This window comes from Macaca mulatta, chromosome 11, assembly GCF_049350105.2.
Source record: "Macaca mulatta isolate MMU2019108-1 chromosome 11, T2T-MMU8v2.0, whole genome shotgun sequence".
Taxonomy (NCBI): Eukaryota; Metazoa; Chordata; class Mammalia; order Primates; family Cercopithecidae; genus Macaca; species Macaca mulatta.
In genome coordinates this window covers 119,886,985-119,914,821 of record NC_133416.1, presented here as the reverse complement: position 1 = coordinate 119,914,821, position 27,837 = coordinate 119,886,985, and the positions used below count along the sequence as shown (strand labels likewise).

Sequence of the window (27,837 nt, the reverse complement as noted above, 5' to 3'; positions counted from 1 at the left end):
AATGGGCTTTTGAATCAAACCCACTTGTGTTCAAACTCAGGCTTTGCTTTCTATCAGAAGGAGGACCTTGAGCAGGTTATTTAAGCCTCTTGAGCCTCAGTTTTCTCACCTGCAAAATGGGGAGAATCATCTCTCTATTTTATATGGTTGTCTTGACAGAGAAAGCACCGTTCCTGGCACCCAGTTAATGGTTCCATTAATGTTGGATTCCTGGACCTGAGTAAAGTCTACAGTCACCACAAATACCTTCCGAGGGTGGCAAGTCAGCCTCTAGCACTTGTTCTAGCATTTTTGGTCCTTTGTGAACCTCCAAGAAATGTGAAAGAGTGTTCACAGTATCAGAAAAACCATGATGCCTCCTGAGAAAATACTAGAGATAAGTCATCAGAGAAATACAAAACAAGAACAACAACAAAAAACTCTTTCCTTTAACAGGGAAGTAGCAAGTTCTTGTATCAAATAATAAAACTTTGGACACATGAAACCTACCTGGTTTACGCTTTGACAGAGATGAAAGAAAGAGGGATTTGGTTAAAACGCTTCTGCAAAGGCCGTCCGTTTGGATCGGGGAGAGATGGCTACTGTTTTACAGATTTGGAACTGCCCCAGGGACCTTATTGCTCAGAATCCTTTAGTCTACAGCTGCTATGACAAACTGAAAAGCCAGTCCTGACTTTCTCTTGTGATGTTTAAAATAAACCAAGGGAGTAAAGCCCCTGAGCGAGAATGTGGATTGTTTTTTTTTTTTTTCTTCCCCAAATAAACCCCTGCTTATAACTTTCTATTGCCCATCAGATAAGGGATTATCCTGCTGCTTTTGTGCCTCTATTGCAGGGGCTTCTGAAATAAAAACTCGGATATCTGATCCACAGGCGTGTGAGATGAAAACACTCTTATCCTGACATCTTGATGGATTTCTGGAACAGGGTCACAGATAACAAATCTATGCACTGTCTATCTCTGGATGCTGGGTAGGAGGTAGCCTGGGAGGCTTGAAGACTCAAAACAATCCCTCTCTCCTCTGTGTCAAGGGTCCCTTTAGGTAAAAATAAAGTTATAAGGTGGTAGAGCCCAAACTGCCTCCACTCAGAGCTGTTGCAAATCCAACAAGAGAGATCCAGCATTATCAGATATCTATGTGTGCCATGTGATGCCCACTACAGCAAAATCCGCTAACTGTGCAAGAGGTCATAGGGGTGGGGGTGGCACAAGAAGCTAGAAGGCTTAGCACGCATCTCAGAGGCTCCTCTTTGTCCCTCCTCAGTTGTTAGGTGGCCTCTTGCCGCTCTGAGTCTCTGAGCCTTCATTTTCTCAGTTGCTATATGAAAATACCAGCCTGGGCAACACAGCAAGACCCCATCTCTACAAAAAATTGAAAAATTAGCCTGGTGTGGTGGCACACACTTGTAATCTGAGCTACTCAGGAGGTTGAGGCAGGAGGGTCGCTTGTGCCCAGGAGTTTGAGGCTGCAGTGAGCTTTGATCACGCCACTGCACTCCAGCTTGGGCAATAAACAGAGACCCTGTCTCAAAAAATTAAAAAATAGGCTGGGTGCTGTGCCTCACACCTGTAATTCTAGCACTTTGGAAGGCTGAGGTGGGAGGATCGCTTGAAACCAGGAGTTTAAGACCAGCCTGGACAACATTACAAGCATCCATCTCGATATTGCATGTTCTCACTTATTTGTGGGATCTAACAGTCAAAACAATTAAACTCATGGAGATAGAGAGTACACGGATTGTTACCAGAGGCTGGGAAGGGTAGTGGGGGGCTGTGTGGAGGGAAGTAAGGATGGTTAATGGGTACAAAAAAATAGAAAGAATGAGTAAGACCGTACGATTTGATAGCACAAGAGGGTGACTATAGTCAATAGTAACTTAATTGTACATTTTAAAATAATTTAAAGAGTGTAATTGGATTGTTTGTAACTCAAAGGATAAATGCTTGCAGGGATGAAGATCCCGTTCTCCATGATATGTTTATTTCACATCGCATGTCTGCATCCAAACATCTCATGTACCCCATAAATACATACACCTACTGTGTACCCACAGATTTCTTTTTTTCTTTAGTTTTTAAAAAAGAACCATTTCGCCGGGCGCGATGGCTCAAGCCTGTAATCCCAGCACTTTGGGAGGCCGAGGTGGGCGGATCACGAGGTCAGGAGATCAAGACCATCCTGGCTAACACGGTGAAACCCCATCTCTACTAAAAACACAAAAAATCAGCCAGGCATGGTGGCGGGCGCCTCTAGTCCCAGCTACTCAGGAGGCTGAGGCAGGAGAATGGTGTGAACCCGGAAGGTGGAGCTTGCAGTGAGCCAAGAGGGTGCCACTGTAGTATGGCCTGGGTGACAGAGCGAGACTCCATCTCAAAAAAAAAAAAAAAAGAACCCATCTCTACAAAAATTTTAAAAATTAGCCAGGGATGGTGGTATGCACCTGTAGTTCCAGCTACTCTAGAGGCTGAGGCAGGAGGATCACTTGAGCTGAGGAGTTTGAGGTTACAGTGAACCATATTCATGCCACTGTACTCTAGCCTAGGCAACAGATCAAGACCCTGCCTCTAAAAAATAAAATAAATAGGTAAATGTAAAGTAAAAAGGGAAATGATGATACTCCTAACAAGAAAGATAATCCATGGCCTACCTCCCTCACAGCATTACTGTGAGGCTCAGAGGAGAGAACAAAAAAGTGTTTGATGATAATAATTATTAAATTGTATTGCCTGAGATTGGTTCTTCCAGAAGAATATGAGGGGTTTATTTGGAAGGGGTCTCCAGGAAGCACCTGGAGAGGATGGGAAATGAGACAGAGAGGGAAGAAAGCCAGGAAATGGTGGGCATAATGAGCTGTGGGTGCCTTCGGTGAACTCTTGCTGGGAAACTCAAGGACCTGGTGTAGGACACACCTCAAAGAAATCACAAGCAGGGAGAAGGTAAGTTGATTATTAACTCCCCATCAGTATTGAGGGTTGACTTGGGGTCTGGATGCCTTGACACTTCTGGCTGACCTGATGCACAGGCAACCGTAGGGACTCTGGGAGCCAAAGTAGACCATGCATCTGTGCTAGGAGCCCTAGGACTGCAAGATATCTTTGGAAGCAAGACTTTCAGCCCTAAAATGGGACAGTCCTGGGCACACCAGGAGGGCTGGTCACCCTAGATCTAATCTGTCTGACAGCTGCTTCCAGAGACATTAACCATGTGGCACTTCCAGCATATCCTAAGGACAAGTGAGGATGCCCCCAGGATCAGACTGAAGCCCACAGGGAGGACAGCCTTCAGTGTGCAGAGGTGAGTGCTAGGAGACCATAGGGATAGCACCAAGGCACCTGCAGCTGTGTGCCATGAGCCAAGTGCTGTGCTGAGTCCTTTCCATGGTGTGTCATGTCGTCTCATCATAACCCTGTGAAATGACACAGCTCAGCGAACCACAGAGTGAGTCACCAGCAAAACTGGTATCAAAGCCTGTGATGGCTAGGCCATGGTGCCCCGTTGTTTGGTCAAACAGCAGTGTAGATGTTGCTGTGGAACCATTCATTTTATATGTGATCAACATTTAAATCAGAAGACTTAAGGTAAAGCAGACTACCCTCTGTAATGTGGGTGAGCCCCATCTAATCAGTCGAAGGCCTTAAGAGCAAAGATGGAGGACCCCCAAAGAAGAAGAAATTCTTCCTCCAGACTGCAAGGTAGAAATCTGGCCTGAGTTTCCAGACTTCAGACTCAAGACTGCTACATCAACTCTTGCCTGAATTTCCAACCTGCCTGCCTGCCTTACCTGCCCAGGAGATTTGAGACTTGCCAACCCCTACAGTTGTATGAGCCAGTTCATTAAAATCTCAATCTCAGTCTCTCTCATATATGACTTGTCTTAGGTCACTAAATTTTAGGCAAGTCCAAAAATAATTAGCTAAATAAATAGTTGTTGTCTTAAGCCACTAAATTTTGGATATACATACATACATATATATGTGTGTGTGTGTATGTATATATACATCCTGTTGGGGTGTGTGTGTGTGTGTGTGGATAGAGAGAGAGAGAGAGAGAGAGAGAGAGAGAGAGATCATATTGGTTCTGTTTTTCTGGAGAACCCTGACTAATGAAAGCCCAAGTCTGTTGGCCTCCAGAGACTACTCATGTACTCTGTGCTACTCTGTAATTTGTAAGCTGAATAGTGCCTCTAATTCCCATGCTGCAGGTCTGGTCTTTAGCTCATTGACTGGCAATTATTCATAAAGTTCTGGTCTGCCTGGGAAAATTGCAATAGGGAATATACACCTTGCCCCTCAATATCCATTCTTCCCTTCTTCCTTTAGTAATAAATTCCTTGAATTTTACCTGGGCACATAGCCACCCAAACTAGCTGTAGCTAGCTGTAGCCATGAGAATTTCTGACCGATGAGATGTCAACAGAAGTAATGTGTGCAATTTCTGGGGCAGTTGTTTTAAAGGGAAGAGGTATGCCTCCATTTCCCCTTCTCTCTTTCTTCCTGGAATGTAGATGTGATGGCAAGAATTGGAATAGCCATTTTAGACCATGAAATGATAGCCACGAGCTGAGGATGGCAAAGCAACCAAGTAGAAGGTGCTTGGGACCATAGTGATTGGGAAATTACCACATTAATCCTGGACTGCTTTCTGAGACTCTCACTGAGAAAGAAATAAACTTTTATCTCATTTTAGGCCTCTTGATAACAGGCAAATCTGTATCTAACTAATATGAAGAGGCCAGAGTAGGAACTGGCCCCTGCCATGTGCTTTCATGTTCATTTTTCAAAGTCAGACACAATCGCCCACTACCTTTTTAATCTAATCATTAAAGTAAATGGCTCATTCCTGGTGGCTCAGAAATCTGAACAATTTCTTAATGCTAAGATTTTTTTTTAACAACTAAACTTGGGCATCTCCCCCCTGTAGTTGATTAATTGCATTCGTGGTCCTAGTTAATGTTCTCCCAATAGGCATGCCCTTCGCAACATGATTTTGCAGATTCCCACATCAACAGGTGAGGTTTGCTTTCCCACCCCTTAAATCTGGGCTGGCCTCGTGTCTTGTTTTGGCCACTGAAGTGTCATGAAAGTGGTGGTGTACAACCCCAAACCTGTGCCTCAAGAGACTTCGTGTGCTTTTGTGCTCTCTTGAGAACTGTCACTGAGAACAAGCTTGAAATAGAGGGTTAAACACTAGGTGAAGCAGATATAACTCATCCCAGCCAAAATCATCCTATATCACCTAGCCCCCAGCTGACTAAGACAGATGAGACCCAGCCAAGACCAGGTAAGCCAAGCCCAGACCTAAAGGACCACCCATTTTTCAATCCAGCTTAAATCTGCAACTCACAAAATCATGAACTAAATAAATGGTTGTTGTCTTAAGCCACTAAATTTTGGGTGGTCTGCCACATAGTAATAGCTAACTGGTAATAGTTAACTAATATATATACCCTCTTATTCTGTGTGCTATTCAAGAGCTCAGTAGAAAAGAGCTCCAAGGCAGAACTCCTGAGGTCAGGAGTTCGAGACCAGCCTGGCCAACATGTTGAAATCTCGTCTTTAATAAAAATACAGAAATTAGCTGAGCATGGTGGTGCACACCTATGATCCCAGCAACTCAGGAGGCAGAGGCACGAGAATCACTTGAACCCAGGAAACAGAGGTTGCAGTGAGCTGAGATTGTACCACTGTACTCCAGCCTGGGCGACAAGATGAGACTCCATCTCAAAGAAAAAAAAAAGAAGCAAAGAGCTGAAAGCTTTTGGCTTCCTACAAATGGATGAGTAAATGGATATCACATCTTAAGAAGGTTTTTGGCAATATCTAACATTTTAAATAAACACGTTCTTTAATCCATCAATACCATTTCTGAAAATAAATTCTACAGAAATAGTTGTGCATATACTGAAAAACATATATCAAATATGGTCCCTATAACATTGTTTATAGTGACAAAACATTGGAAAAAATCCACATATCCATCAATTGGAGACTGATTTTAAAAATTATGCTATAATATCCGGCAAAGAAGAAGTATCAATTGCTGTTGTAGTCATTTTCATTCACATTTTTAAAAAATTATGCTATAGCCATACAATAGAATATTATGGCCATGAAAAAGAAAGAATGAGTAGACCCTTAAGTTCTACAAGAAAAATGTACAAGATATATTAGCAAAGAAAACAAATAGCTAAACAGTCTATACAGTATGATCTCATTTATTTAAATCATGAATGTTGATCACATGTGTATACACTCTAGAAAATACGTTTCTAAAAACATTTTAAAAATCTGAGAGTAGGCCAAGAAAACTTTTAGTAGTGGTTGGCTTTGTGGATTGTGAGAGGGTGAGAGAATTCTTGCACTTTTTACTCTATTTCCTTGTGATGTGGGTTTATTTACGAAAATGTGTATTATCTTTATAATTAAATAAAATAATCACAGGGAAACTTTTAAGCATTCATGGCCACAATGAGCAGGTGACAGTGTACTGATCAGGCTTTTTGGACAACATTTCTTTGAACTCAAGTCAGCTTTATTATTTTTAAATTAATTATTATGGGCATATGATCATTGTGTATATTTATGGAGTATATGTGATGTTTTGATACAAGTATACAACATGGAATGATCAAATTAGGATATTGAGGTATCTATCACAAGCCAGCTTTACTCCTAAATGTCATTTTCAGGACCACTGCTAGTTCATACGGCCCTTTGTACGAATTAAGAAAAGGAGCTCTTCCTCCAGCCCCGCCCCCTGTGGTAAACTGAGTTTGGGCTGGACTTCACTCCCAATTACCTCTTACCCTTCAGCAGTGGGCAACCTACATAACCTTACCCAGCAACTCTAGTTATCATTGATGTATTGCTCTCTTTGGTGGATTTAGATGGGATGTGAAGTAGAAGAAAGAGGAGGAGTCTTACTCATTTTCATTGCTCATGAAGCTGTAGGGGAGACAAATGTCTGCATATAAATCCATGTTGGTAGTCTATTCTGAACCTAAGAAAATAAAAGCCATGAGGAGTTCTGAGGATGTGGAATCAGGGCAGCACTGAGGATGCTGCACAGCTAATTCATTCTCTGTCCACTTACTTTTTTTTTTTTAAGTCTGGGATACACATGCTGAACGTGTAGGTTTGTTCCATAGGTATACATGTGCCATGGCGGCTTGTTGCACCTATTAACCCGTCATCTAGGTTTTAAGCCCCACATGCATTAGGTATTTGTCCTAATTCTCTCCCTCCCCTTGCCTCCACCACCCGACAGGCCCCAGTATGTGATGTTCCCCTCCCTGTGTCCATGTGTTCTCATTGTTCAACTCCCACTTATGAGTGAGAATATGTAGTGTTTGATTTTCTGTTCCTGTGTTAGTTTGCTGAGGATGATGGCGTCCAGCTTCATCCACGTCCCTGCAAAGGACATGAACTCATTCTTTTTTAAGGCTGCATGGTATTCTATGGTGTATATGTGCCACATTTTATTTACCCAGTCTATCATTGATGCCATTTACTTTTTAAAATGAACCAGAGGGAAACTCAGTTTACAGAGAAAAATTGGAGGATTGATGACTTTTCCCAAAGCATTACTGGTCACTCTAAGAGCTCCTTATAGATCATTATCTACCTGTTCAAGATGAACAATCTTGGAGAAATTTGATTTATTTCATAAACATTTTGGGGGGCCACCTGTAGGACAGGCATTGTGCTGGGTGCAGGGGATGAATGGTTAGTAAGATAAATATGATCCCTGCCACCATGGATCTTAAAGCTGGGCCACGAAGAGATAAATCAATTAAATAATCACACAAATGCATAATTACAATATGCAATGGGGCTATGAATGAAGCCATGGAAGTGTATAATAGGGGGGTGGTCTCGTCTAGGGAAGTCAGAGAAGATTTCCTGGAGGAAGAGACATTTGATCTGAGGTCTGAAGAACATAGTGGGCTTAACTAGGTAAAGACAGAAGGGGAGAACTTGCCATCTGTTCATTCAACAACATTTTATTAGTTCCTTCTCAGGCCATCCACTGTTCCAATGGGGAGCAAGAGATCAGATGAAGCAGGAGAATGAAGTCAAGATATTTGTCCCCAAGTCCTTCTTTGCAAAGTTGCCTCAGGATGACTGTGTCCCCTGAACTCAGTGATCCTCCAAGGTGACCTGCTCTAAACAATTCTCTCCTTCTGTGTTCCAGTATTCATATTCTCTCCCTCTCTCTCTCTCTCTCTCTCTCTCTTTCTCTCTCTCTCTCTCCATTCATCTCTGCCCAGGAATGGTAACAGCTCTTTTGCTTCTAGTCCTGGGTCCCTGCACTGTCCCTAGGTGTTCTCTTCATTCACATCTTTTTAATCAGTCCCTTTATAAATAACTTGTCCTTAAATTATCCTGATTTCAGTGTGCCATGTTTCCCACTGGGACTCTGACTTATAGAGAAAAAAAATCATAAATTACTCCTGCATTTTCTGCCTGAGCAATTAGGTGGAGAGTTGTACCATTTGCCAAGATGAACACTTGGAGAAAAAAGGGTCCAGGGTGGGAGGAAGAATTAAAAGCTACTTTTGACATATTAGTTGAGCTTCCTAATGAACATTCAAGTGAAGATGTGAGTATATACACAATTCCTAGGTATATATATTACTGCAGGGTAGAGGTTGGGGCTAGAGATATGTATCTGGGAGTTGCCTGCACATCCATAGCATTTAAAACCTTAAGACTGAACGAGATTGCCTAGAAAGGAAGAGAGATGAAGCAGAGAAAAATAACAAATGCACAGGTCCTGCAGCAGAAGAGGTGAGGCACTCTGCTTTTAAGGAACTTGGAAAAAGCCTTTCTGGCCGGAGCAGAGAACCAGAGAGTGGCTTGAGATGAGGCTGCAGAGGCGAAGTAAGGTCCCCATGGTGAGGATTCAGGTCTTTATCTTAAGAGCCTTGGAAGCCATTGAAATGTTATAGGTACACAGGATCAGATCAGTGATTCTAAATGGTGAAGGAGAATGAATTAAAGCTAAGTCCCTGCTGACTGGAAATCAGTCATGATGAAAATAAAACCCATTTGAACATATGGTAACAATGACATTAAGAATTGGGCTCCAGAAATGTGGTTTACCTAATTTCTCAGGACTTTTGCTTTGGAGCAAAGTAGATGTGCTGGGAGGAGCACTGAGAGACCCTTCCCTTTCCCCATTTTACCTTTAAGAACCTACTTCGCAGGGGCAGACATCTCTTCCCCACCAAGCTCTCTGATTCATGCATCTTTGCCACTTCAACTACTGCTTTTTAATTCAGTTTGCTTTGACCAGAAAAAAACTTGCAGCTGAAAAAAGAAGTCTTCCTGCCGCTTATTTCCCCAAGTTCCAAGTGTGAAGGGGGGAACTAAAGCAGTCCTATTTTCACATCATCAACTGCCCAGCTGGATTGTAGCAGTTAAACATGAGAAGTTGCAGGTGAAGCCCACAGCAGCTGTAAGTGTCAGAGCTGGGAGGCACAGGCTGGTTCCAAAGGCAAGGAGAATTGATGGCAATGAGGACCAAAGACTGGCCAGGGAAGAAAATCCAGAATGTAGTCACATCTGATGGATGAAATAGGACCCTAAAAGGCAAGGTTTTTAGACATATCCCCTACCTTCCCTGAACCACTAAAATGCCCCTGGCACCACACAGCAGAGGAAAAAAAGACATCAGCTATTAAGTTCCATTTCTGTCTGAAACAGCAGCAAGATAATTTCCCATCAGTGACCTACATTGTGGCTGCAGCCACGGCTGAATCTGCAGAAACTGACTCCCAGCTCAGGTAAAGGCAAGCAGTTGGAGTTGTCTGATACATCAATGCATGCGTCGAGTAAGTAGCAAGGGAGTTGACCTGCTAGTCTTGAACTTCATGCTTTTCACCCTAAGTTCACTTAGATTCACCTGATCAACCAGTGGCTTTGTGCCTTTGAAATAGCCGTGCGTGCTACAAAGGCTGTATGTGGCTCAGGAAGGCTTTGCAGTGGCAAAGTAACTTTCAGGAAATCTGATGTTTCTAAAATCTGAGTTTATGAAACAGTTATGGGAAGTCATTCACATCACAAGACAATGCTTCCTTTTCATCAAATGAATTCACAACTGGTTTTCCTAAAATAAGTCTAATCTCCTATGCAATTAAGGAGATAGACCAAAACTCTGACACGAGAGCCTGAGATTGGGGAAGAAAGGATAAAAGAAATTTGAGGAAAGCCTGATAATAGCCCAAATCAAGCAAACATTCAAATTCAAACAAACAGCAGCAATTAAATAATAACAACAATTAAAATGTATAGAATACCTGACCTTGTGCCAGGCACTGTTCTCAGCCCTTTACCTAGATTTACTTATTTAATCTTCATAAAATTTAACCTCTAAGATAAGGACAATTATTATCTCTACTTTACAGGTGAGGAAACTGAGGCAAAAAGAGGTTAAGTGATTAGTTGATTTCTAGTAAGTAGAATAGCCAGCATTCGAGCCTGGATAGTCTGAGTCCCAAAAGTCAGTAGGACAATATGGCCCTTCTGACACAAGAAGTTCAATAATGAGATAGGGTTGGATTGTTTCTAAGTCCCCTTTTGTTGCTGACATTCCCTGTGTTTACAAGTCCTAGGGAGTCATAGCTCTGTTTCACATGAGCAGAGGCATTTATTCCTGGATTCCAAGTTGGAGGCCATCTTGATCTGGACTCCCTCAAAAGCAAAGCCTGAGATATGGACTTGGGTACAGATCATTTATTTGGGAGGTGATCCTGGGTACAGGGATGAGGCAATAGGAGAGTGAGATGAAAAGGGAAGAAAATCCATTAAAGATGTGTTAGTGAGCTGGTTACCTCTGTGGGCAACTATGGCTTAACCTTGCTGGGGAGCCTCCAATGGACCATGTGTAATATGCCTCACAATGTCCTTCTGAAGGACAACCTGGGGCATTTATCCACAAATTCTTATCTCCCCCAACCCCCACCATGGAATGAGAGAGATTTCTGAGAGTGTTAACTCCCCAGCTCTTCCAGCCACAGACTGAGGAGCCTCCTGCGATACAGAAGAGATCTCTGAAACACAAAAACGTAAGAGGCCGTGCAGTCGTTGCGCTGTGCATCAGAAGACATGGAGTCGTGGTGCTGTCCATCCTCTCAGTGCTGAAATCAGGTTGCGCAGAGGGGATGTGACGCAAAACACAAAAATCATCTCCAACAGATGCCAGGGGGTGACCTCTCTTGCTACCGTCCATTCAAAACTTGAAGTTGCCCTCCACAGCCCTATGTCTCAGCCCCTCTCTCTCTTTCCCTTATAATGAAGACAAGGACAATTCACTGGAACCAAACTCCCCAGGGGTCCAATCCAGCAGCACTTCCCATTTACCTCTTCCAGGCCTCTAGTAAACTATATATAGGAGATTTGTTTTCAACTATTACATCCAGAAGATATGTTTCACACCCCACATTTACTTCCATCTGTCTAGATAACTACAAATATTCCTTACTGGTCTCCCTGCCATCCTGTCCTGCCCATTCTCCAACCTTCAACCAAAAGCTACTTTCTGGAGAGAGAACTTGATTGTTTACCTCCTGCTTAAATCCCCCAAATATATCCCCATTGCCTTCAGGACATAATCCTAACTCCTCACCATGGCTCATAAAGCCTCTGCCTTCTTCCTTCCTGGTCTGACCTTCACCCTTTCTTGCCTCCAGCCTCTCCACATGTACTCCACACTTAAGCCACATGAACTCCCAGCATTTCCCCTGTACCCCTCTCTAAGCCTTTGCACATGCTATTCCCTTGTGCCGAAATATTTTGACCTTTTACCTACATATTCTTCAAGACTCAGCTCAAAAACTGTTCCCCTTGGGAACTGTTGGCTTGAGCTTCTCAGAACATGCCACCCACACTTCTTTCCCCATCCCACTCTCAACCATGGAGTAGGCCTTTGATCCAGACCCAGTCAATGAGTCAACCAGAGTCTGCCATCCTTCTGAACAACGTGAGCTTTTAGGAATAGACATGTGACCCAAGCTTAGCCGTTTTCTTTGGGATGTTCTAGTAAAACTAGTGAGGAAGACAACCTCTTTCTCTTGGTTTATATGATGGAAAGATGTGATTCTGTAGCTTTGAGGTGAGCATTTTTCATCATATGGTAAAAATGAGACAGTAGCAGGAGACAATGAGGCCAATGCGCTGGGGGTGTATTGGTCTGGACTCCTGGTTTTGAATGACAGAAACCCAATTCAAACCCATTTTAGCAAATAAATAAATAAATAAGAATTTATGGGGCCAGGCAGAGTGACTCATGCCTGTAATCCCAGCACTTTGGTAGGCCAAGGCAAGAAAATCACTTGAGCCCAGGAGTTCAATATCAGCCAGAACAACATAGTGAGACCCCGTCTCTATAAAAAATAATAATAATAAGTAAATTATCTGGGCATGGTGGTGCGTGCCTATGGTCCCAGCTAAGGGGAAGCCAAAGTGGGAGGATTGCTTGAGTCCAGGAGTTCAAGACCAACCTGGGCAACATGGCAAAAACCCATCTCTACAAAATACATATATATAAATTAGTCAGGCATGGTAACACACACCTGTAGTACCAGCTACTCAGGAGACTGAGGTGGGAGGATCACTTGAGCCCAGAAGGTCAAGGCTGCAGTGAGCCAAGATTGCCCCACTGTCCTCCAACCTGGGCAACAAAGTGAGATCCTGTCCCTACCACTGAAACAAAGAATTTATGGGCTCACATTATTGGAGAATCTAAGGGTATATGTTTGACTCAGATCAGGCTTGGCTTAATCCAGAAGCTTAACTAATTCTTTCTCTCTCTCTCTCTCTCTCTCACACACACACACACACACACACACACACACACACACACACCCCAATCACTTAGCCATCCTCATCTCCGCTTGGCTTCACTCTACATGATAGGCACCACCAGCTCCATGCTCATATTCTTCTAGCTTAGAAACCCAGTGGAAAGGATACTTCTTCACCATAAATTTTTCAATCCCAGAGAAGTCTCCTCTGATTGCCCCAGCCTGGTCATGCACCCACCCCTATAGCTAGGGGTTTGGGAAAAATGGGTCACCATGATTAACAGGACCATAAAGCAGGAGTTGGCCAACTATGACCCATGGGTCAACTGGCCTGCTACCTGTTTTTTTGTAAGCAAAGTTTTATTGGAATACAACCACACCCATTCAGTTGCATATTGTCTATGGCTGCTTTCCTGCTACAATGCTTTGGTACTGAACTCAGAGCTCAGCAGTTGAGAGAGAAACCATATAGCTTGCAAAACCTAAAATAATTACTATCTGGCCCCTTCTGAGAAATGCCTGCTGACCTCTGCCATAGACCATGGGAGAGGAATGAGCTCCCATTTTGCATATAGCAAAAGCCAGCACTGCCTCTCATTGTATGACCTTAGGCACGTCACAACCTCTCTGAGCTTTGGGTTCCTGATCTATAAAAGGAAATAACAATACTTTCCTCACAGGATGGATGGATTGATGGATTGATGGATGGATGGATGGATGGATGGATGGACTGATGGATGGATGGATACATAAAGATATCTCATGCTAAAATTTCTTTGTCCAGCATTGTGTTGGAGGAGTGATTAATCTGGAGTGAGTCAAATGGGAGACACACCAGAGAAACACTCCCTTACAGCAGATAAAGAGCTTCATACAGAGTCACTCACGCAGTAAGCACTCAATACATGGTAGACCAAACCAGAAAAGTTAATCAAAACCCAGAGAAAGCAAAGCTGCTCTGCTCAATGAGTGTAGAGTAAATAACTTTGCAGAGGTACAGAATGACTTTCAGCATTTTGTCCTCCCTCCTGCCTACTGAGATTCTGACGCAATTATGTCTCAGTCAGAAGAAAGCAATTTTGTCCCCATTGTATAGAGAGGAGGGGATGATCCCTGCTTTGATGTTCAAACACCTCAGGTGTACAGTTGCACCTCGGGTGCAGCTGCAGATGACCACCAACCCAAAATGCACTAGGTCCTTTTATTTAGGGGGTGGGTGGTGGCTGGGGGGAGTTTGTTCAATGCTACCACAGAAACAAAGTGTTTTCATTTTAAGCAGCGGAATTGCTTCCAAAATCACTTCCTTAATTCCTCACAGAAGGTAGCACATCCACTCGTAAGGGAACATTCTGAAGACTGAACAAGAGACAAAACTCTGAACGCCACAGCTGCTTCCTATCAACAGCCTCTTACTCTTTCTGAGGTTCAGTTGCCTCATCTGTAAAATGAGAGGACAACTGTTTCCTTCCCGGAAGATCCCTTCCATATGTATAGACCGAACAGTGTTTCTACTTGCTATTTTTGCCTTTTAAATAAAACACACTATTTCCTAAAACCTAAACAAGAATCCCAGGTGCACATTTACCAACCACTTTCCACGGGCCAGTTATCTGCTGGGTCCTCTACACACGTTTCCTCCACAGAATCTACACACCCGCCTAAGAAAGCAGGGGCTGTAGTTATCCCCCTTGTCAGATGGAAAAACTAAGGCTTAGGGAGTGGCTCTGGCTTGCTCAAGGCCATCTATCAAGTGAGTAGTAGATCCAAGATTTGAACTTAGGTCTGTCTGACTTTAAATCCCACAATTCTATTTTGCACTTGAGGAAACTGAGGCACCAAAAAGCTAAATGAGGCACCAAAGGTCTCATCCTGCTCCCAGTCACCATTCTGTATTCCACAGGAGTGGGTACAGCAGGAGTCTGAGGCTCAGGGACCCGAGAGTGTATTTGGATGAAGCATTCCATATGTAATCACGTTGCCTCTTCACACGAACCCTCTGAGGTAGGCAGTATAATTATCTCTATTTTTCAGTTGAGGAAACTAAGCCTCTATGAGGCCAGAAGTGAGCCAGTGATGGAATGAAGGCAGACTCCTTTCCCTGTTCTAAAGATGGTACCAAGCCAACTGGTAGATGACCAGAGCTTGTCTATTCTCCCGGGGCTCCACTGCCCAGCTGTCAGATCCCACGAGAATCTATTCATCACCCTGTGCATAGATCAGTGTGGCCTAAGGGTTAATTAAGAGCAAGGGCTGGACCTAGACTTCCTAGATTTGAACCCCTCCTCCACTGCACACTAGCTGTTGGGCGTGTTGCTTAATCTTTCCTGGACCTCAGTTTTTCCATCTATAAAATAGGATTTAAAAAAATAGTTTTGGGATTTTTGTTTGTTTGTTTTGGAGACAGGGTCCCACTTTGTCACCCAGGCTGGAGTGCAATTGTGAAATCATAGCTCAGTATAGCCTCAAACTGCTGGCCTCAAGTGACCCTCCTGCCTCAGCCTCGCAAAGTGTTGGAATTACAGAGGTAAACCACCTCACCCAACCAAAATGTAGTTTTTATAGCTCTTCCTTTTCACTTCCCTTTGGTAGCCATTAGGTGGTACAGAGCAAGACAGGAGACGGGGAGAGGTCAGGAGTAGGATGAGAAAGGAATTGGTATGGGGAAGGGGGTGTGGCCAAAAAAGCAGACTGTTCATATATAGGAAGATTAATCAAATAAGCAACTAGAGTAAGAATAATGTGTGTCACTTTAGTCAATATTAGATAAGGGAGTTACAAATATAGAAAGGGAGAAAACTAGAATAAACCCTGTGGCATTGAATTAGAATTAGAGTTCTATGGTTTTCAATATATAGACTGGTATAGATTGATATATACAGATGATTATGCATATCTATATATTTACTGATGTATATATCAATGCATAGATGTGTAATATGCATATATTTGTTTATCAATGCATATAATATGCATATATTTGCATATGTGTGGGTGTTTATATATTCATATCCATATCTTCCCTACTTCTGTCTCTTAGAGGACCTGGGAAAAGCAATACCCCAATGTTGATGAGTACACCTCATGCCCAGATCCTAGCTTCTAAAAACCATTCACCACTAAAAAGAGACAGAGCTTTTTGGAGAAATGACTGATTGCAGGGCTGGAGCAAGGAAAATGCAAGATGAAACTGGAGTATCCTGTACCAGAAAGCGAAGGGACACTCGAAGAATGATGCGGATGGATCAAAAAGACCTAGGAGTCAGTGTGAAAGAGCTCCTACTGGCCAAACCAGGGACAATGATAGTAATTAATTAGAACCCCATGAAATGAAATTGGCAACAATGAGTCCACACAGTGATCAACTGATAGATAGATAGATTGATTGACAGAAAGATAAAGTTAGATGAGGAATGGGATTTTCACATAGCCTCAAAGTATTTCCCACAAAATAGATACCAATTATAAAAAGGAAAAGGATAACTTTACTTGTAGAAACCTGGCAGACACTGCTTTAATCAAGTGATCAAATTGGATATCATCAGTAATGAGACAGATCAAAATCATGTGCCACCCAACAAGATGCAAGGAGAACCCAGCATCCCTTCTATAATACTCTTGCTAAAGATGCACAATCTGAATTTAATCATCAGAAAACATCAGATAAATCAAATCTGAGGGACGTTCAACAGAAAACTGGCCCATAATCTTCAAAAGTGTCAAGGTTAGGAAAGTCAAAGAAAGTCTGAGAAAGCATTTCACACTGAAGGAGATTAAAGATATATGACAAGTAAATGTGATGCCTGATCCTAGGTGAGATCCTTTCACTCCAAAGGACTTTCCTGGGGGCTAGATGGTCGTGATGTATTCTCGTTCATTTCTTGGTTAGGATGGTTGTAGTGTGGCTAAGCAGGAGAATATCTTTGTTTGTAGGACATAAACACTAAAATATTTCTAGGTGATGAGGAAGCAGGTAGCAATTTACTCCCAAGTGATTCAGTGGGAAAAAAAAAAAACTTTGGTGCTGTACTCACAACTTTTCTGTAAATTTGTGATTGTTTAAAAAAATGGCTAAGTACATAACAAAGATAATCTATCTACTACATGAGATATGAGTGCTAAGCACAGTGCGTGGTGTAAAGTGAGTTCTCAATGTTAACTGTTAATATCAACATCTTTTCCCCCTTCCTCCAAGCCCACGTAGATGGACCATGAGGCACCGTCGGTCTGGAAGGTCAATTAATCAGGCAATCTGGGCACCAGTCCAACAGGAACCATTACCTATCAACAAACTGATCTTGTCCCAATAGATCAAACACTTAGCACCCATTCCTACAGATACAGCAAAACATTTGTTTTCATTAGAGCATTTTACAGACAAGCCATATGATCCATCAGCAATCTGTTGGCTCAACCTGCAAAATATATCCAGTATCCAACACCTCTTATCACTTGCACAGCTGACACCCTGGAAGGAGACATTGTCTTCTCTCACCTGGATCATTGTAACTGCTTTCTAATGAGTTTCCCTGCCTTTGCCCTCAATGCCCTGCAGTCTACCCTCAACACAGCAGACAGAATGGTCCTGCTAAAAATAAAATAAGATGGCCAGGCACTGTGGCTCATGCCTGCAATCCCAACACTTCGGGAGGCCGAGGTGGGCAGGATCACTTGAGGTCAGGAGTTCAAGACCAGCCTGACCAACATGGTGAAACCCCGTCTCTACCAAAAGTACAAAAATTAGCCATGCATGGTGGTGCACACCTGTAGCTCCAACTACTTGAGAGACTGAGGCACAAGTATCGCTTGAACCAGAGAGGTGGAGGTTGCAGTGAGCTGAGATTGCACCACTACACTTCAGCCTGGATGACAGAGCAAGATTCCATCTCAAAATAAATAAATAAATAAATAAATAAAATTAAAAATACATAAATAAAATAAGATTTTAAAATCAGATCCCACTTCCTCTGTCAAAGTCTTCCAGAGATGCTGTACTTCATAGACTTGACAGTGGTCTACAAGGCTCTGTGCAGTCTGCCCCATATCTCACCAACCTCATCTCCTCCCACATTCCCTCTTGCTCACACTGCTCCATTTACACTGTTCCATGAGCACAACAGAGAGGCACCCACCTCAGGGCCTTTGCACTGGCTGTTCCCTCTGCCTGGAATGCTCTTCCCCCCTTATCCACACAGTCAACTCCCTCCCTTCTTCAGGTCATTGCTCAAATGTTACCTTCCCAGTGAGGCTTCTTCTGACGCCCTATTTAAAATCACAACACCCATCATCTCAGCACTCCCTACCCACTTCCCCATTTCATTTTTTCATGGCAATCTTCACTTTCTAAAGCCTCTGTAGTATTTATTTACTCATTTTGTTTGTTTTTTGGACTGTTCATAATTATCATAATACAATCACATACCACATAATGTTTAGGTCAATCATGGACCACATAAACCTACAATAGTGATCCCATAAGGTTATAACAGAGTTGGAAAATTCCTATCACCTAATGACGTCATAGCCATCATAAGATCATAGCATAACGCATTACTCATTTGCTTGTGGTGACGTTGGTATAATCAAATTTATTATGCCATCAGTTGTATGAAAGTATAGCATATGCAATTATGTTCAGTATATAATACTTGATAATAATAATAAATGTCTATGTCACTGATTTATATATTTACTATACTTTATCATTATTTTAAAGTGTGTTCCTTCTACTTATAAAAAGAAAAGTTTGTACATCTGACAAAGGACTAATATCCAGAATCTACAAGGAACTCAACAAGAAGAAAACAAATAACCCCATTAAAAAGTAGGCAAAGAACATAAACATTTCTCAAAAGAAGACATACAAGTGGCCAACAATCATATGAAAAAATGCTCAACATCACTAATCATCAGAGAAATGCAAATTAAAACTACAATGAGATCCCATCTTACACCATTCAGAATGGCTATTATTAAAAAGTCAATAGATGTTGGCAAGGATGCAGAGAAAAGGGAATGCTACTGGTAGGAATGTAAATTAGTACAACCTTTATGGAAAACAGTATGGAGATTTATCAAAGAACTAAAAATAAGCTACCATTCAACCCGGAAATTCCACTACTGGATATATATCCCCCAAAAAATAAATTATTGTATAAAAAAAGACACATTCACTCATATGTATATCACACCACCATTCACAATAGCAAAGTCAAGGAATCAACCTAAGTGTCCATCAACGGATAATTAGATAAAGAAATTGTGGCTATATATATACACCACAGAATACTATATGGCTATTAAAAAGTATGAAATTGTGTCTTTTGCAGCAACATGGGTGGAATTGGAGTCCGTTATCCTGTGGGAAATAACTCAGAAACAGAAAATCAAATATCGCATATTCTCACCAATAAGTGGGAGCTAAACGATGGATACACGTGGACATAGAAAGTGGAATAATAGACACTGGGGACTCCAAAAGGGGGAAGAGTGGGAGGGGATTGGGTGTTGAAAAATTACCTATTGGGTACAATGTTCACTATTCGGGTTGTGGATACAATGGAGGGCCAAACCTCACCATTACACAATATATCCATCAGTGCAACTGAGGAAGACACTGAGAAGATACTGATAAATTCTGGAAGAATTACCACATCTACAACTACATCAAGAACCTTGCTTAGGCTTGGGGCGATGTCACCAAGAAGTATATAAATGGCATCTGCAAGAAGATACTCAAGAGATTTATCCATGACGTCAAAGGATTTGCCAAGGTTGAAGAGGTTGCAAAAATCAACACAGCTGTGGTTGAGATGGCAAACAACTTTGCACATGTGCCCCTTGGATCCATAATAATGAAAGAAAGTTTGCTGTAAAGCAGGATGCCATGTTAGGCCAGAAGCAGCCTCATACATCTGTGTTTACCAAGACTCGTGGCTGCATCATTTTCTTTTGCGCTCTTGTTCTGTCATCATGGTCCCTAAGTGCACAAAATCGACAGCTATTGTTGCCGGTAAGAGGCCGTGTAGAGTGACTGACCTGGAAATGAAAAAATGAAATTGAAAGTGATGGTCGTTGCTCACTAGGCAAGCATGTCCCATTCCTACAGCTATGATCTTGAACAAGAACAGAGTGACTGGAGTTGTTTAAGGATCTACTTCATTGAAGGCAACAAGACTAACAAAAATGGGGCCGGGCATGGTGTCTCACACCTGTAATCCCAGCAATTTGGGAGGCCGAGGCTGGTGGATCGCCTGAGGTCAGGAGTTCAAGAACAGCCTGGCCAACATGGCGAAACCGCGTCTCTACTAAAAATACAAAAAAATTAGCCAAGCATGGTGGTGCGTGCCTGTAGTCCCAGCTAGTCGGGAGGCTGAGGCACCAGAATCGCTGGGACCTGGGAGGCAGAGGTTGCAGTGAGCTGAGATCGCACCACTCCACTCCAGCCTGGGTGACAGAGCAAGACTCTGTCTCAAAAAAAAAAGAAAAAAGAAAGACCAACAAAAATTTGAGATGGCCCCAAATCAGACATGAAGAAACTTCTACTGACCTGGATTGAAGACCAGACATACAAGGGGATCCCTCTCAGCGCCAGGATGATCACGGCTTAAGCAAAAAGTTGGCTTTGCAATGCTGAAAGAAAAGGCTGGACCCGACTATGATGTTGAGTTTACTGCTAGCGCTGGGTGGTTTAAACAATTCAAGAATCGTTATTCATTACATAATGAAAATGTGAGTGGTGCATCTACGAGTGCTGATGTGAAGGCAGCTGAAGAATTTTTGGAAACTCTAGATAAGCTGATTGTAGAGGAAAATGACTTACCAGAGCAAATCTTCCCTATTCTGGAAACAGATGCCTGAAAGGACTTTCATCCATGGAGGCCAAGCCAATGCCAGGTTTCAAGGCTTTTAAGGACAGGATAACCATCTTGTTCTGAGACAATGTTGCAGGCTACCAAATGAAACCCTCTGTGGTCTGGCCTTCAAGCCATGACCTTCAAGCATATCAATAAGCACACATGCCAGAGGAGTAGAGGAGGAAAAAGAAGTCATGGATGACCCATTCCTCTTCCCAGATGCCCTCCTGAATTGCTCTGCCAGCAAAATGGGGAAACACTGATAGAGGAGAAGAACATGCCTTTCACAATTTTGCTTAGTGTTGATAATGCTCCCACCCATACTCCTTTTATTGGTGATCTTCATCCCAATATCAAAGTGGTGTTTCTACCTTTGAACACCACCACCTTGAACTAACCAATGGATCAAGGAGTTATACAGCAGCTTGTGAGGCCTACTATCTGAGGAGGACCTTTGCCCAGCCTACCGCTGCAACTGAGGAAGACACTGATGAATTCTGAAAGAATTGCAATGTCTATAACTACATCAAGAACCTTGCTGAGGCTTGGGGTGGTGTCACCAAGGGGTATACAAATGGAATCTGCAAGAAGATACTCAAGGGATTTGTCCGTGATTTCAAAGGATTTGCCAAGAATGAGGAGGTTGCAAAAAATCAACAAAGCTGTGATTGAGATGGCAGACAACTTTAACCCAGGTGTGGATGAAGATGACACTGAGGAGCTCCTAGAGGTGGTTCCTGAGGAATTAACTAATGAGAAGTTGGAACTGGAGCAGAAATGCATAGTGAAAAAAAGGCAAGAGAAAAGAAAACTGCAGAAGAAGGAAAAGAAGAATCCCCAAGAAAAACTCACAAGGACGGGTTTAGTAGATGTTTCTGTAGACCTCAAAAAGCTCCTTAAAGAGTTTGAAAACAATATGGACCTCAACACTGAAAGGCTTTCATCAATAGAGGGGAATGTTCATAGTGTATTATCTGCTTACAAGCACATCTATGTGCTTGTAAGGAAACAAACCAAAAAGGAAACAAACCAAGCAAACCCCTATGGACATGTTTCTGAAAAGAGTGACGTCCCTTCGAGAGCCTCAGCCATGTCCTTCAGGAGGGACTCCAGAAGAAAGGACTGTTATCATAGGAGATGACAGTTCCGTGCAAGTTCTTGCCCCTGAAGACCTTCCAGTGGAAAAGCTGTGAAGTGGAAGGTAACGATGCTAATACAGCTAATATAGTGTGTGTGTGTTTAACAATGTCTGTGTGTGTAGGCCTAGGCTAATGTATGTGCTTGTGTTTTCATTTTTAACAAAAAAAAGTTTAAAAAGTAAAAATAACATAAAAAGTTCTTAAAGTAAAAAAAGCTTATAGAATAAGGATATAAGGAAAGAAAACATTTTGTACAGTTATACAATGTGTTTGTGATTTAACAATGTCTTTGTGTTTTCACAAGAGTCAAAATTTTGAAAGATTGAAGATAACTATTGGGTACTAGGCTTAATACCTAATACAACAAACCCCCATGACACAAGTTTGCCTATATAGCAAACTTTCACACGTACCTCCAAACCTAAAATAAAAGGTTTTTTTAGGTATATAAAGTAAAAAGGTTATAGTAAGGTAATTTATTTTTGAAGAAAGAAATTTTTAAATAAATTAAGTGTAGCCTAAGCAGACGGTGTTTACAAAGTCCACAGTACTGCACAGTAATGTCCTAGGTCTTTGCCTTCACTCACCACTCACTCACTGACTCACCCCTCACCCAGAACACCCTCCAGTCCTGCAAGCTCCATTCCTGGTAAGCTGTCTACACAGGTGTACAATTATATTTATCTTTCTTTTTTTTTTTTTTTAAACGGAGTCTCGCTGTGTCGCCCAGGCTGGAGTGCAGTGGCATGATCTCAGCTCACTGCAACCTCCGCCTCCAGGATTCAAGCAATTCTCATGCCTCAGCCTCTCGAGTAGCTGGGAATACGGCTAATTTTTGTGTTTTTAGTAGAGATGGGGTTTCACCATTGACCAGGCTGGTCTCGAACTCCTGACCTCAAGTGATCTGCCTGCCTCGGCCTCCCAAAGTGCTGGGATTACAGGCATAAGCCACCTCCCTCAGCCTGTATTGATCTTTTATACTGTATTTTTATTGTACCTTTTCTGTTTAGATATGTTTAGATACACAAATACTTACAATTGTGTTATAGTGGCCTACAGTAGGCAGTACGGTAACACGCTGAACAGATTTGCAGCCTAGGAGCAATAGGCTACGTTATACAGCCTAGTGGTACAATAGGCTATACCATCTAGGTTGGTGTAAGTATACTCTATGACGGTTGAATGAGAACGAAATCACCTAAGGATGCATTTCTCAGAGCACCTCCCCATCATTAAGCCACGCATGACTGTTTTGCTCTTTGAGGGCAGAGGTTTTGTCTGCTTATTTTCACCAAAACATTCCAGCATCTAAACTGTGCCTGAAACATGACAAAAGCAATCAGGGAATATTGTTGAAAATGAATGAATGAGTCATTAAATGAATGAATGAGTTTTTGCATGGGGGAGAGGAAAGAAAGGAGGAGGAGAATAAACTGCAGGAACCACACCAGGTGGTGACACTCTCCAAGATCAAAGTCTCCGTTCTCTGCTGGGTCACTCAACAGCCACCAGTCCAGTCCCCATCCACTCTGGTCCCATGGTTATTAACACAAATGGAGGGAGTGACAGATTTGGAGTTTTGTTGTTTTTGAGAAACAGGGTCTTTCTCTGTCACCCAGGCTGGAGTATAGTGGCACGATCATGACAACCTCAAGTTTCCGGGCACAAGCAATCCTCCCACCTCAGCCTCCCAAATAACTGGGACTATAGGTAAACGCCATCACACCCAGCTAATATTTTTATGTTTTTGTACGGACAGAGTCTCACTATGTTGCCCAGGTTGGTCTCGAATTCCTGGCCTCAAGTGATCCTCCCACCTTAGCCTCTCAAAGTACTGGGATTACAGGTGTGAGCCACCACACCCTGGCTCTAGATTTTTTTAAATTAAGGTCTCCACTTGGCAGCTCCTCAAAAACAATTCCCACATGATCTAGTAATTCCACTCCTAGGTATGTACTCAGAAAACTTGAAAGCAGAGACTCAAATGGATATTTGTACATAAATGTTCATAGTACTATTCACAATAGCCAAAATGGGGAAACAACCCCAATTCTTCCACCAGATGAATAAATGGATAAACAAAATGTGGCCTAGCCATACAATGAAATATTATTCAGCCTTGAAAAAGGAATGAAATGCTGAAACCTGCTAAAAAACATGGAACCTGTAAAACATTATGCTATGTAAAAGAAGCCAAACACAAAAGGACAAACATTGTATGATTCCACTTACATGAGGTATGTAGAATAGGCAATTTCAGAGAAGCAGAAAATAGAAACATGTTTGCCAGGGGCTAGGGAGAAGAGAATGGGGATGGGAATTATTGCTTAACAGGTACAGAGTTTCTGTTTGGAATGATGAAAAGGTTCTGGAAATGGACAGTAGTAATGGTTGAACAACATTGTGAATGTCCTTAATGCTACTCAATTGTATATTTTAAAATGGTGAAAATGGTAAGTTTTATGTTCTTTACGTTTAGCACAATTAAAAAAATGAAAGTTCATGTATTCCATGGCATTTGAAGTCTCCTGTAGCAAGAGTGAGACAGATCTATAGAACTCACAAGCAAACATACCAAGATATAATTAAGTTTTTAAAACGTTGAATGGTTTCCGTTTGGTTGTAGGCGGGGGGGTTGGTTTTTGTTTGGGATTTTTGTATTTGTTTGTTTGTTTTGTTTGTTTGTTTGTTTGTTTTTTGGGAGTTCTTTTGGTAACGAGGTCTCACTCTGTTGCCCAGGCTGGGGTGCAATGGTGCAATCTCTGCTCACTACAGCCTCCACCTCCACCGGGGCTCAAGCCATCCTCCTGCATCAGCCTCCCGAGTAGCAGGGACTACAAGTACGCACCACCACACCTGGATAATTTTTGTTTTATTTTGTTTTTGTAGAGACAGGGTTTCACCATGTTTCCCAGGCTGGTCTGGAACTCCTGAGCTCAAGCAATCCACCCGTCTCAGCCTCCCAAAGTGCTTGGATTACAGGCATGAGCCACCACACCAGCCTTGAATGGTATTAATAATACGAACACAGTTGTATTAAAAATTAAATGTTGCCAGGAGTGATGGCTCATGTCTGTAATCCCAGCACTTTGGGAAGCCAAGGTGGGAGGATCACTTGCGGTCAGGAGTTCCAGACCAGCCTAGGCCACACAGTGAGACACCTGTCTCTACAAAAACATTAAAAAATTATCCAGATGTAATGTCACTCGCCTGTGGTCCCAGCTACTCAGGAGGCTAAGATGGAAGGATCACTTGAGCCCAGGAGGCGGAGGTTGCTGTGAGCTACGATCTGCCACTGCACTCCAGCCTGGGTGACAGAGCGAGACCCTATCTCAAAAAAAAAAAAAAAAGTAAATGTGCATACATATCTATTAATTCATTCAATAAATATTTATTGTCTTCATGTGTCAGACACTATTCTAGGAGCTAGGATTCAGCACTGGGGAAAAAAGTCAAAACTTTCTGCTTCATGGAGCTGGCATAAGTTACATTTTGTTAAAAACAAACAAACAAACAAAAAACCACAAGAATAAAAAAGGATATATAAAAGGGGATGAGAAAGCTTCCACTTTTGGACCCCAAATCATCCCTCATTGTGCAAGAATTTCTTCTTGGCTTTTTCTTACCCAATCTGATAAGGAAGCCTTAGTTCAAGGAAGAGAGGAAGATTTGTAGAAAATTCTAAAATTGGATTAAGGGAGCTTAGCAATGATCAAGCCAATATTCTCAGTGCAGCAGAGAGGTTAGAAATTCTGGCCCTGACATCAGGGAGGCCCGGACTCAAGTCCCACTTCCTCCATAAGTGGCTATGTGACCTTCATTGAGCCATTTCACACATCTACACCTCAATGTCCACACCTGCAGAACGGGGATAAAATTAGAGATGAGATAATGTAGAATGCAATTGCCCTGGCTGCTGGGACTGAACTGGAAATGTCAGCTTTCCCAGACTTCATTCATTCATTTGTTCTACATCCAGGAACTGAGGGGATGTGGATCTGCATTTGCTGCTTAATATATGATGATAACAATGGTGCTAAAAGCTGGATCTACATTGACTGTCTGTAACTTCCCAAAATTCACATGTTGAAGTCCCAACCCTAGGACCTCAGAATGCAACTGTGTTTGGAGATAAGGTCTTTAAATGGTTAAGTCAAAATGAGGCCAAAAGGGTGGGACCCTTATAAGAAGAGGAAGAGACACTAGGGATGTGTGCACACGTAGCAAAGCCGCAAAGCCATGTGAGAGCATGGTAAGAAGGCGGCTGTCTGCAAGCCAGGGAGAGAGGCCTCAGGAGAAACCAACCCTGCTGACGCCGTAATCTTGGACTTTCAGCTTCCAGAACTGTGAAAAATAAATTGCCATTGTTTAAGCCACCCAGCCTGTGGCATTTTGTTATGGCAGCCCTAACAGGCTAATACAAATGGTGAATAAAACAAAATGAGGTGTCTGCCTTCATGGAGTTTATAATCTAATGCAGTATTCCTCAAAGTATGAGCATACAATTACTATAAGAACTTACATCTGTGAATGCACATATTGCTTAGGACTAGGCCTGATATATAACAAATGATAAGAATACACAAGTCCTGCAATCTTTAATACAGATGGGGAAACTGAGGCCCAAAGAGACGGTGGGACTTACCTCAGAGCTCAGTCCTGGCTAGTAGCTCCATCTTTGACCCAACTGATGACCTATGGAAAAAAATTTCATTCTTACTGCCTCTATCACCTTAGTCTAGTAGTACCAACAGTCATAAATTCTCACTAAAGCATTGCATAGAGAGTTATTTTAAATAATTCAAAATAAAAATGTGCCAGGGCACAAAATAGAAAATCTCATTACTCTCCAAGATGAATGGACATGAACTTTTCCAACTCTGAAAGGGAATAAAATGGAATGTAGCACTATCTGAAGTCTACCAAGAGATCTGGTGTATTCTACATCAAAGAACCACAAAAATAAATACTATTGGTTTTAAATTTGTGTAAAGGGGCCTGGCGTGGTGGCCCACGCCTGTAATCTCAGCACTTTGCAAGGCCGAGGTGAGCCTTGAGGCCAGGAGTTTGAGACCAATCTGGCCAACATGATGAAACCCCATCTCTACTAAAAACACAAAAATTAGCCGGGTGCAGTGGCACATGCCTGTAATCCGAACTACTCGGAAGGCTGAGGCACGAGAATTGTTTGAACCTGGGAGGTGGAGGTTGCAGTGAGTCGAGATTGCACCACTGCACTCCAGCCTGGGCGACAGAGTGAGACTCTGTCTCAAAATAAATAAATAAATAAATAAATTCATGTAAAGGAAAAACCAACCACCAAGAATTTTAAATCAGTAATTTTTTGTTTGTTTGTTTGTTTTGTTTTTTGAGACAATGTCTTGTTCTGTCACCCAGGCTAGAGTACAGTAGCATAATCACAGCTCACTGCAGCCTCAAACTCCCAGGCTCAGGTGATCCTCCCACCTCAGCCTTTTGAGTAGCTGGGATTACAGACATGTGCCACAACACCCAGCTATTTTTTTTTTTTTTTTTTTTTTTTTTTTTTTTGTAGAGATGGGGTTTCAATATGTTGCCTAGGCTGGTCTCAAACTCCTAGGCTCAGCGATCCTCCCACCTCAGCCTCCCAAAGTGCTGGGATTCCCGGAGAGTGAGCCACCACACCTGGCCTAATCAGTAATTTTATCTCTGAGAATGTCACCTACAGAAACAACCCTAAGTTGAAGGAAAACAAAAGCATTTTGCACAGTATGTATACTGAGAAAAATGAAAAGCAACCTAAATGCCTGTTAACTGAGAAATAAGTACATTCCACTCAGTGGAACATTATTCAACCATAACAAATTATGTATGACACCTTTACGGGAAATATTTATGTTATCAGGTCAAGTAAAAAAATGGAATATAGAATTGTATATAGTATATGTAGTAATCACAGTTGTAATAAATTAAAAACTAAGCATATAAAAATACCAGTGGGAAATACACTAAAACATTAACAGTGATTGTCTCCATCTGTCTCCTCAACTGTATTTTCCA

At 42.2% G+C, this 27,837-nt stretch overlaps 1 protein-coding gene across 25 annotated transcripts in view; it reads right to left on the bottom strand.

Annotated features, from left to right (window-relative positions):
* Nucleotides 1-27,837, bottom strand: part of RPH3A (rabphilin 3A) — a 334,954-nt gene that overhangs the window by 240,062 nt on the left and 67,055 nt on the right. For 13 of the 25 annotated variants that reach the window (XM_077955194.1, XM_077955204.1, XM_077955172.1 and 10 more), the window contains exon 2: nt 26,444-26,493. The exons of the other annotated variants lie outside the window; for them this stretch is intronic. The gene's annotated coding sequence lies outside the window, so the exon portion shown is untranslated. The remainder of the gene's footprint in view (nt 1-26,443; nt 26,494-27,837) is intronic. 25 annotated transcript variants of the gene reach the window in all.